Below are 12,183 nucleotides of genomic sequence, written 5' to 3'. Positions count from 1 at the left end.
GTCCTCAGAGGAATTATCTATTCATGACAGGAAGCTTGAAAAAAAAAATGACTCAAATTTCAGCTTAAAGGAAGCTGGTAAATTGTTGTTTAACAAAGACCATTGGTCTCTTTTCTTCTACAGTGGTGATAGTTCAGTCAGAAAAAAAGAAATTCAGTGTTCAATGTGTTTCCAGAAATGTTGTATAGAATGTAGTAAAATACAAATGGATATTTTTTAAAAGCCCAACAAACTATCAATTTAAATGAGGGAAAAAATGATTTGCTCTGCATTTCCCTACTTTACATCTATGCATCATAAGGCCATTGGAGAAGGAAAGGAAGAAGACAATCCGATTCCATTAACACGGAGCTGTAATTCCCAGTTGCAGTATTTGTCTCCTTGGCTGTGTTTCCTTCAGCCTGGGCATCACTGCAGAAGACCTGCTTCCACACAAACATCTCTGCCAAGCTCTCCTTGATCCACTCCCTCGGTTACACCACTTGGAATTAAGCACCCTTGGGAAATGCTGCCCTCCAAGTGCTGCGTCTCCTCTCAAGGATGCATGTCAATATTCCACTAGACTTAGCTCAGAAATTGAAGTTAGGAACAGATCCTGCCTCTTCTGGATTTTGGATTCCTTCTCTCACACCCCCACCCCCAACACTGTACTTTCTGTGAATGAAGGGAAAAAACATTCTAAACACAATTCTAGAATGTGGAATCAGCAGTTGGGGAAAGCTATTATCACGCCAAAACTGTGATAAGAACTTCATTTGATCATTTGCTCATTTAACAGTAATTTGATATAGATCCATTTTCCCCCAATAGTGTAGTTAGCTGAAAAAAATTTATTTATGTACAAACCATAAGAAGAAAGTCACTGTTTTTTGGCAAATGTCATGGAAATCACCAAAACATTCAGTAACAGCTGGCAGGTTTTGGAGATGACTAATATTTTATGCTGAATGCTATGTCATCCACCAAAGGCAGACGTAAGGTTATTAGTCTTCACATCTTCTCTCTCCTGTGGAACTGTAAGTCTCCAGAGGACAGGGCTTTGATCTGACTCCTCTCCGTATGCCCCCACTACATCCAGCACAGTGCTCTTTCCATGGTAGGTCCTCAAATAATTATAATAATAATTGATGATCAATTCATCTCCAGCTGGAACCTTAAAGAAAAGAGGCTCATTAACTAGGTAGAAATACAAAGAAATGCAGGTACTTTTGAAATATTTTATTAGGTTCTATAAAGGGATCAAAATAGTGGCTTTCAATTGTATTCAAAGACAATATCTCCCAGAACTCTGACTCAGGTTAGCATAAACCTGAAAACATGCTGGATGGAAAAACACAGACTCACTGAGATCAGAGTTACTACTGGGCCATAGTAGTAAAGAAAACAAGCAGACACAATGATACTTTAAAATAATCTCAAATATACATCTGTTAATTGCCATTTCAATTCCTCAAATATTTGCGTATGCAAATATGCCTGCTCAACACTGAATAATTAAAACTGAGGCAGATAGGTGAACTTTGCACACAGCAAACGCAGCCTGAAGTAGAGAAAACTGTCTGGGGGAGGAGGAGGATACAGGAAACCTGGATTCTTTCTCTGTGATAAAGAAGCCTAGTAACAACACAGAGACCCTGGGAGCTCTGGGAAGAGACAACTCTAAATGGGAAAGAAACCTAGAAAGCGCGGGAAGGAATCAAGGATTTGGCTGCTCTTCACAGTCATGTCCATGGCAAATCTCTGTACATAGAGATAATGTTTATCAAGCTCCAATGATGGTCCAGGCACTATTCTAGGCACTAGAGATACATACGGGCATGTAATCTCACAAAGACTTCCGGGAGACAGACAATAAGTAACTAAATAAACCATTAATTCAAAATGTCAGAGGATAGTGGATGGTATGAGGATAAAGCAGAATTACATACTGCTTAGGGGAGGGCCAGGTCTACTTAAGATTAAGTGGCCAGGGAGTCTCTACTGATACGTGAATGACAAGAAGGAGCCAGCCATGTAACGATGGAAGGGAAGATACTCTAGGCAGATGGAACATGAGGGCAAGTGCACTACCAGAAGGCAGGCCAGCATGGCTGTGGCACCCAGCACAAGGGGAGAAGCAGGAGATGCTCTTGCATAGAGAGGCAAGGCCAGTTCATTAGGACCCTCAAGGTCAAGGTATGAGGTTAGAACTTTATTCTGGATAAAATAACATTGAGAAACCATCAGAGGTGTAACATGGCCTCATGCGTGTTTTTATAAAGACCGCTCTGGCTGTTATGTGGAGGGCAATCCTGCTGTGTAGGGGAAGAAGAGTGGCAGACCTCTTAGTGGTCCATCCTGTTATCTGTGCAAAAGGTGGTGATAGCTTGAACCAAGAGAAGTAGCAATGGAGATAGACAAAAGGAAGATGTTAATAATAATGACAACAACAATAATAGAGACATTTTGAAGGTAAAGCCAACACAGAAGTAAAACAAATTCAAAATCCATTAACTGACTAAATACTACTTCTAATGCAAGATGCATTAATACCATGGCATTAGTAATGCTAAAATAGATTGTACTAATGAGGCATGTTCCAGCCACATGAAACTTACCACTGATAAGTAAGAACTCCTAATTTCACAAAATGGAGACTACAGAAAGAGACCAAAAAGACCAAATAAAAATGATCCAATGTAGCAGACATTAGAAATTCCTTGACTCTTTACTATTTGAACATTCTTCCTTTATTTTGAGAATTCCTCCAAAACCAAACTCTTGGTGGAGGGTAGATTACTCCTCTATAGTTGCCATTGCAAAACAATTTTCTTGGTCCCATGGATTCATCAGTTATTCTTGGCACCATGCCTTTGGAGCTTTTGTCCATGAGACCCGCTTCCACATTGGCCAAGCAACCTTTGATTATGATTTGTCTCCAAACAGAAGTCTGTCTACAGAGAAAAGAGCAAGAGGACTAGCATTTTTTTTTCCTCCCCAAAGCCCCAGTGCATGGTTATATATCCCAGTTGTAAGTCCTTCTAGTTCTTCTATGTGAGCCACTGCCACAGCATGGCAACTGACAGACAGGTAGTGTGGTTCCATGACCAGGAAACCAACCTGGGCCGCCAAAGCAGTGAGAGCACCAAACTTCAACCACTAGGCCATCAGGGCTGGCTCAGGACTAGTATTTTTTTATTGCCTCACGGGCCAGTATGTGATAGGAATCTGCAAATATATTATTTTACTTCACTTAATCCTAAAACCATCTTTACCAAGTTGATATTATTGGCTCTACTTTAGAAATTAAGAAAGAAAAGAGGATCGGAGAGTTAAGGTGACTTGCCCAAGATCACATGGAGCTGATAAGTAGCAAACCAGACTGCTAGTTCCAATCCCAGTTAATCCCAGAGTTGCCTGTGTAGCTTTGCTTTGTGCTTTGTGGATCCAATTGGGGAAAAAAGTGGTCAAGGGAACTGAAGAAAGCTAAAACTGTCTCACTGATTTACCTTTAAAGGGCAAGAAGTTGAGATCAGGAAGCCAGAGGAAGGAGAGAGAGGAGAGAAGAGCCAGAGTGCAGACAATCCGGGGAGAATTCACAGAATTTTATGGGATGAAAAATGGGAATTTTAGTTAACTGCCACCTGTGGTGTGTGAAATATTGGAAAAGGGATGCAAGAGAGGGAATTTTAAGAAAGTATACCATGTACTATACGCAGACTTCCCCTTTGGTGCATCTCTATGAGATTTCAGTAAAGATTTAAACTGTTTTCAATGCTTTGGGAAATACCTAACAGGTGTTTCCTTTGAGGGCACCATTAAAATGAAACATGAGGCTACCCAGCTTTTTGTAGGTTGCACGAGTCTGTTGTGGAATTTTCTATATCACACAGAAAGTAGTAGTTGAACCTGGACTCAAACTCGGACCCCCAACCCTTCAACCACACAACACTGACTTCTAAATAAACAAGCAAACAGAATATCCTTACAGTTTCCTCTGGCTCACAGTTTTCAAAGTTTCCATCTCCACCAGCTACTCATGTGGTTTTGGATAGAGTCACATGAAATACATGTATAATTTTCACAAATTTAATTCTGTATGCTTGGCAGAGGGAAAAATAAAACAATTGAAATAATATTAGAAAAAGAAAGCTAATCATCCTGGGATGTGCTCCATTCGTCTTCATCTTGTGATCACTTGTTATGTCTGAACCATTTATCCAGACATAGAGAAAACCATGGGAGTGTACTTTACAGATATTTTAAGGAGTTTTCTAGGTAATTTTGACTGTACTTGATTGTAATCTTAGGGATTAACTTGACACCATGCAACTCCACTGAACATCCAGCCCAAGACAGGTGCAAGCAAGGACAGAGATCCCAACAATGCACTTGAGAAGGTAGCCTACCATGTTCCTGGAACATAGTGAGTACTCAATAAATGTTTGATAAATGGATGAATGATGAAGAAATAAACAGACAAATGAGGAGCCAGAAAAAACAACACTCACATAATGGTTCAATTCAAGTAACATTCCCAGGTTCTCTCTTGATACTAACAGCATGAGAGCCAGTGATTTGCCAAGTCAATGAATTTGGTTGGCAAGGAGAGCCCAAAGGCAAAGTTTTCTTCCTGCACTGTCAACTCCCCTTTCAGAATGCCCATCCAGTAAAATGGAAGTTACTTCTTTCCTCATGCCCAGCCCTTCCCCCAACTGCACGCTAGTATCGTGATGCTACCTTTTTAAGTCTTTCTTTTTACCATTTCTTCTAGTCAAGATTTATTATCCAAGGTCCATTTTTGTCACGGCTTCCCTTAGTATAGTGGGTTGAATAGTGTCCCCCCTCCAAAAATACATGTTCATGTCCTAACCCCTGCAACCTATGAATGTGACCTTATTTGAGAAAAAGGTCTTTGCAGATGTAATTAATAAGGATCTCGAGATGAGATCATCTGGATTTGGGGTGAGCCCTAAATCCAATGCCAGGTGTCCTTATAAGAGAAAGGCAGAGGGAGATTTGAGACACAGAGACAGAGAGGAAGAGGTGGTGTGAGGATGGAGGCAGAGATTGGAGTGATGCCTTGAGCAAGGATTTCTGGCAGCTACCAGAAGCTAGGAGAGAGGCACAGAATGGATTCTCCCCCAGAGCCTCCAGAAGGAACCAACCCTGTCCATGCCTTGGTTTTAGACTTCCGGTCTCCAGAAGAGTGACAGAATAAATTTCTGTTGTTTTAAGTCACCATGTTTGTGGTAATTTTTTACAGCAGCTCTAGAAAACTGGTACATTTGGCAATTGCATTGTCCACCTCAGCTCGGTGTTAATGACCAGTTGACATTGCAATATTCTTAACAGGGAAATGCTGAAGACAAAAACCTAGAAAAAGATTTCTCCATCTCAAGTAGCAGACACTTCAAAAGCGTTGGTGGAAAAGATATTTGGGGAGTGTGGTGGTGATTTCAATTGTACCCTCCAACTTACATTGGGTGGGTAACTGCCACTGATACTTGTTAGAAAAGAACACAGTGCAGAGACTGCACAACTTGAAATGCTCCAAAGGTGATCATTATGAAGGGCATCTCAGATCCAGAATTTGATCTTACTTCATATGCTTGTTACTTAATAAAAGATACACATTTTATAGAGGCTTTCAGATAATTAGAATTTTCCCAATGACTTTGCAATAACATTTGATGTCTGCATTTAAGTGAATTACAGCCCTTACAATCACGGGGCACAAGCATTCCCCAATGGCATAATCTCGTAAACAGCCTCTTACATCACAGCTGCACTCCACCAGTAAGAACCACATTAAACCATTCATAAAATATGACATCTTAGCATTGTGTTCTCATACAGCACTCTGTGGAAGCTAGATCAAATGCTTCTTTCAAGGGAGTTTAGTTTCTATTGGTGATTTTGATTCCAGTGAATTTGCTACACAAGTGAGTTGGTTTCATAGAATCACTGAACTTCAGAGCTCACAAACTGAATCCAACCCTCCCACACCCCCATTCTACTGATGAGAAAACAGGCTTGTTAAGAGCATACAGTTAGCTAGAGGTACAGTGGCTAGTCTTGTGCTCTTATCGGGTGGAAAACTATTACTCTTCCACATGGGAATTTCATGAATAGCTCCTTCTCGGTCCTTGTAGGATTGACCTAGAAGGAGGGGTGAGGGAAAACGGAGCACAAATCTTGTTGGCTAGATCAACAAATCAAGCCTGTGGAGTAGAAATGTGCTCGAGGAAGCCATCAGATTCCTTGCACAGCCCAGTGGTAAAGTAGGACCTAGAATTTTGGAGACCTTGACTCCCAAATTAGTACTATTTTCATTCTGCTAGGCCACTTCCCCTTCACTTTAATTTCTCATAGAATTATAGCTTCTTAGGACTAGATTGCTCAGTGGCCCAAATTTTTACTCCACTGCAACATAGGTGGCACAATCCCACTAATAGAGTGATTTACTAGCTACTGGGGTGGGAGGCAGAGGTCAAGATCTGGAAGAACCCCACCTGTGGGCTTAAACGGAGGCTGTGGGATGGTCATGGACAGTCAGATAAAGACCTCCTAGAGGTTCTCATCACTCTCTCCCCTTTCCTTTCCATGAGTCACCAAGTTTGATGTCCCTTACAAACTAACTATGCATGCCAAAGCAACCATTTAATAGGTTGTTATAAATAACAATTTTCAGAGTACAGACATCCTTTGGAGTTATCACACAGCCATGCCAAATCTCTGCAAAATTTGGTAGCCTTTAATGGACCCTACTGATCTTGTTGAGTACAAAAATTTACCCAAAAATACCCAAAATTGTTTTCAATCTCTAAACAAACTATGAAAAGAAAAGCCAGAGATAACAACAGGTAGTATGAATTATCAATATTTGAATACACAAATTACAATCAGAATTATTACTATTTTAAGCACTGATATGGATTTTGAGGTGAAAATAATGGGTCCTCATAAGCTGTTAGGACTAGAGATTCATATATACTTTCCAGTAGTGTACTAGCAAATGTTCAACAATCAGCTCTCCAGAAGAAAAAGAAAAAAAAGCGCTGATTTGTAGCATTTGCTGATTTCTATGGTGTAAATACTCCCATCGTGGCTGATTTGAGGAGGCCAACATGACATCAATGAACACAAGTTGGGAAGAAATGCAGACAACTGGCTCTCACGAGCTGCAACTGATGTTTTCTAAAAATATATATGAAAAGAGTTTACAATGTGCCGACCATCTGACTCAGAAAGTCTACTCTTAGGAATGTATTCTCAAAAACGGTAAACGAAGTGTGAAAAGATTTCTATGTGGGAATATTTGCCACAACCTTGTTTATGAAATTCAAAAAAACTCATTGATTGTGAATAGAGAATTGATTATATAAATTACATGTACCTGAAAAGTAATGTCATCAAAATAATATTTACAGATATACATGCATATATACGTATGACTTAGGAAGACATTAACATCATATTGTTACGTGAAAAAAATCACATTAGGAAAGTAATAAAAATAATAGGACCTTATTTGGGGGATTTTTTAAAAATGAGTGTTTGGCAAAAATTGTCATCTGTCAGTATGCATTTCCCCTTTCCTTCTTAGTTAATACAATCTCTGATGGTTAACTGGGCAAAGCGCCACTTGGAATAAAGAAAACATTTCCCCACCTCCCTTGTGGTTAATGTGACTAAGTTCTTGCCAACAGGGTATATAAAGTGCCCTTTAAGGCAGTGGGTGTGCTCTTCTTCATCACTTCCCCATTCTTGCAGGTTGGAACAGATGTGATGGTTGGAGCTCATGGATTGTGAGTTGCAAACATGCATACAGGATAAGAGAACAACAAAATCAGGGGACCCTGGGGCTGTGGACAGCTTATCTTCAGAGTTAGTTTATGAGACAAACCTAATAATATGTGATATATATGCATGTTTTTGCAGTGGAAACATCTAGAAGGGTATAAACCTACTTTGACAGTAGTTATCTCTAGGTGATAAGAGTCCTGTGATTTTATTTATTTATTGCCTTTTTATTCATTTGTATTTTCTAATCTACATTCTCCTATCAAAAATATATATCACTTGTATAGCAGTTACAAAATGGGAGAGGGGAGAGTATTAGTAGTTAGGAATTTTGATAGTAGATTCTCACTGAAGACGTAAATAAGATATTAAACAAAGAGCAGAAAAATTAGAGTTTCAAATGCTTTAGCGTGTCAACACCATTCCCTTCTCTCAAAGAAGGAAGTGAAAGGTGGATAGTGAAGAGGGTAGTTCTCAGTTTAAGAAGTTGGCCAAATTATTGTTCTTGTCAATGAATGTGTTCATCCAAAGTCAGTTTAAAGTTAAACAACGGCTTTTTTGTTGTAGAGATATCACCAGGCAAGCAGGACCGGTCCATGTGGAAAGCACTTTATTCACTTCTGGAAGAAGCAGATTTCATAAGCAGACAGTGTCCAACAGCCATGAGAAACTTGGAACTGAGCTCTTAAAGATGATGGAATTAACAGTTCGCTGTAAGTAAACTGATGCCAGTGGTAAACCAACTAAACCCAGTTCAACCCTATTGACAGTGAGCACTTAAGGAGAACCCCCAGGGACAAAGGAAGAAGCAGACCTGCGACTACTGGCATGAGATCATCCCTGTCAGCCTTTAGACCCTCCCATTACAAAATTCTGAGGGCACCGGAGCCTCCAGAAGGCACAGTATCTCTTGAATCCCATGCACTCTTAGAGCCAAACATTTCTAAGATTAACTACTAGCTCTGCCACATACCAGCTGGGCTAGTTTTTATTGTTGCTGTTAATTTTTTTTTAATTAATAGATTTATTTCTGAGAGCAATTTAGGTTTACAGAAAAATTGAACAGAAAGTACAAATAGTTTTCATATACTCTCTCTCCAGCCCCAGAACATCCTCTATGATTAACATCTTCTTGCATTAGTGTGGTATATTTGTTACAACTGATGAACCAATATTGATGAATTATTATTAATGAATTCATAATTTACATAGAGTTCACTCTTTGTTTTGTACAATTGCATGGGTTTTTCCAAATGCGTAATGTCATGTATCCACCATTACAGTACACAGAATAGTTTCTCTGCCCTAAAAATGTTCTGTGCTCCATCCACCCATTCATTTCTCCTTTCTCCTCTCCCCACCCCAACCCAAACCCCGTAAATCACTGATCTTTTATTTATTTATTTATTTATTTATTTATTTATTTACTGAGGAAGATTTGCTCTGAGCTGGGCCTGGGAACCAAACCCAGGCCGCCAAAGCAGAGAGCACTGAACTTAACCACTAGGCCGCCAGGGCTGGCCCCCAATGACCTTTTAACTATCTCTTTAATTTTACCTTTTCCAGAATGTTATATAGTTGGAATCATACAGTATGCAGCTTTTTTAGACTGACTTCTTTTACTTAGCAATATGCATTTAAGTTTCCTCCGTGTCTTTTCATGACTTTTATCACTTAAAGGTGGGCTAGTTTTTGAAATTCTTTAAATCTCAGTTTCTCCTCTGTAATCAGAATAACAGTGCCCACCTTGAAGGGTTGCTGTGAATGTTCAATGAGATGATGTATATAGAGTTTCTGGCACACTGCAGATATTCAATAAGACATTGGTTCCCTCCCTCATCTATTTAGGTAAGGGCAATGTGACAGACTGAATAATGGTTCCCACCAGAGATGTCAATATCCTAATCCCTGTGAATAAGTCACCTTCTGTGGAAAAAGGGATTTTGCAGATATGATTAAGTTAAGGATCTTGAGACGGGAGATTATCTTGGATTATCTAGAGGGCCCAATGTAATCACAAGAGTCCTTATAAGAAGGAGATATGAAGGTTAGAGTCAGAGATGGTGACATGACAATGGAAACGGAAGTAGTAGTGATGATGTCATGAGCCAAGGAATGTGGGCAACCTCTAGAAGCTGAGAAAGGCAAGGAACGGATGGATTCTCCCCGAGAGCCTCCAGAAGGAACACAGCTCTGCTGACATCTCGATTTTAGCACTGTAAAACCCATACCAGACTTCTGACCTCCATAACTGGAAGAGAAGAAATGTGCATTGTTTAAAGCCACTAAGTTTGCTGTAATTTGTTACAGGAGTAACCGGAGATGAATACAGGAGATTAGCCTCTGCGTTCTCTTTCACCCCCTTTTAGTGTCTCCCTACCAATAGAAGCTAGAAATCTACAAACTTCATTTCCCAGAACCCCAATTAGAAGCACTTGTATAAGTTTTGGAACATGGAAGTAAGGCAGAAGTCATTTTCCTGCTGCTTTTGGCTGAACTTCCCCGGAAAACAAGGTTGGGGAGATACATTTCTGCAGCAGCATCCAGCTGAGAGCTCTCCACTCCAGCTCCATGGGAGTCAGCAACAGAGCAGGCAACAGCAGATTCCTCATCCAGCAGCCGCCTACTGATTCCCCACCTTTGCAGAAGAGGCAGTCGCTCCCCAGGAGTTCTGCAGTGCCCTGGGAGTCACTGCCAAAGGCCCAAACCAGAACTTGCTCCCCCAGCGTTTCCACTGATTTCACAAGAAGCTAACGGTGTGTATTCAATCTCTTTCTGCTTAAAATAACTAGAAATGCTTTTCTTTGCTGCAACTGAAACTTGGTTGATATAACGTCTATTCTTACCATCCCAGGGGAGGCAGAAGTTCTCAGCAGGGAATGCTAGATGTTCTGAGCTACCATACAGCAGCTGGCAGGCAGCTCTAAGAACTCTACTCTTGTCTCACAACCAACCAACTTTATCCCCCCATCGTTGTGTTTCATCCTTTCTTTAAGTGGGCCTTCTCAATTATGAATTTTCCTCTTCAACTGGATCAACATGTGATTATAATTTTGGTGGGACCTGGAAGTAAGGACTGCTTTTAAAAACTTTAAAGACATTTTATAAGGTAATGTCTCTTAGCCTTATGAAAAGAATTTTAAAATTACCCATGCTAAAGGAGAAATATGCAATTGGTATTATTGCTTTCATAAAGAGAGGTGAACCTTAAAAAGATTAGAAAAGCTTTCAGCAATTTATTCATACTGATTTAGATCCCTGGCTTTGAAAGATCCTCCTTTTTTATATGACTCCAACATGTGAGTGCTTCTGACAATGCATGTCAACCACAACTGTCAACAGAGCCTTCCAGATTTCCCAGAAATAATTTTGAATTTTTTAAAAAAGATATTTAATCCACATATCTCATGCTAAAGAAAACGTGGTGTGTTATAACTTCCAAGTATGCTGCAGTAGAATAATTGCCAGGGAAACAGTGGTCACTGGAATTAATAAATGTAAAGAGTTTCATGGACTAAGTTCCATAAAACTTCAGCTGTCTTTCTAGGGCTCCATACTGGTCTGGGCTTCCTCACTGGTGTTCTACTCCTTTGTTTTTGAAGGACTTAGCACAGGACTCAGCAAGATTTTTCTAAACCAAGCCAGCTAGTCAATATTTGAGGCTCTGTGGGCCATGTGGTTTCTGTCACAACTACTCAATTCCACTGCTGTTGCACTAAAGCTGTCAATGCGTAGCCAATGAGCGTGGCTGCGTTCCAATAAAACTTTATTTGCGGACACTGAAATCTGAGTTTTGTATAAGTTCCACATGCCTGACTTTTTATCAACCATTTAAAAATGTAGCATCATTCTTACAGGCCCTCGGGCTGTGCAAAAGCAGGCAGCAGACCGTGGTTAGCCAACCCGTGCTGCAAACCTGGCCATGCCTGCTCCAACTTGCCCTAAAATTCTCACCAAGTGTGACACTGCTGAAGACTTGGTGACACAACCATGATGGACACATTGGCTCCCAAAGTCCAACGTTTCCTGGGAGAGAAGGAAGGATTTCTCCCTTATCTTTTCTATGTCATACTCAGCTCTTCGTGGTCTAGCATGGTCTATCTTTTCCTCCTTCTACCCCAAACCAGCTCCCATGTGCCACATAACCCACCTCCAGCCACATCTGACAACACTTTTCCCTAAATAAATCAAGTCGCTGTAAATGTCCACAGCCTTGTTCATGCTTTTCCCACCAACTAGAACAGCCTCTCCCACATCTCTGTCTCATAGACTTTTGCTGGTTCCTCAAAACCCAGTTCAATGTCTCTTTTACTTTCCCCAGAAAAGTGACATGAAAACAATGACTGGCACACGGGCAACATGCACAGAATCAAGTGAATGAATGCCCATACCCAGGTG

This window comes from Equus quagga, chromosome 6 (genome assembly GCF_021613505.1).
Source record: "Equus quagga isolate Etosha38 chromosome 6, UCLA_HA_Equagga_1.0, whole genome shotgun sequence".
In the NCBI taxonomy this organism is placed as follows: domain Eukaryota; kingdom Metazoa; phylum Chordata; class Mammalia; order Perissodactyla; family Equidae; genus Equus; species Equus quagga.
Note: the sequence above shows the minus strand (reverse complement) of the source record.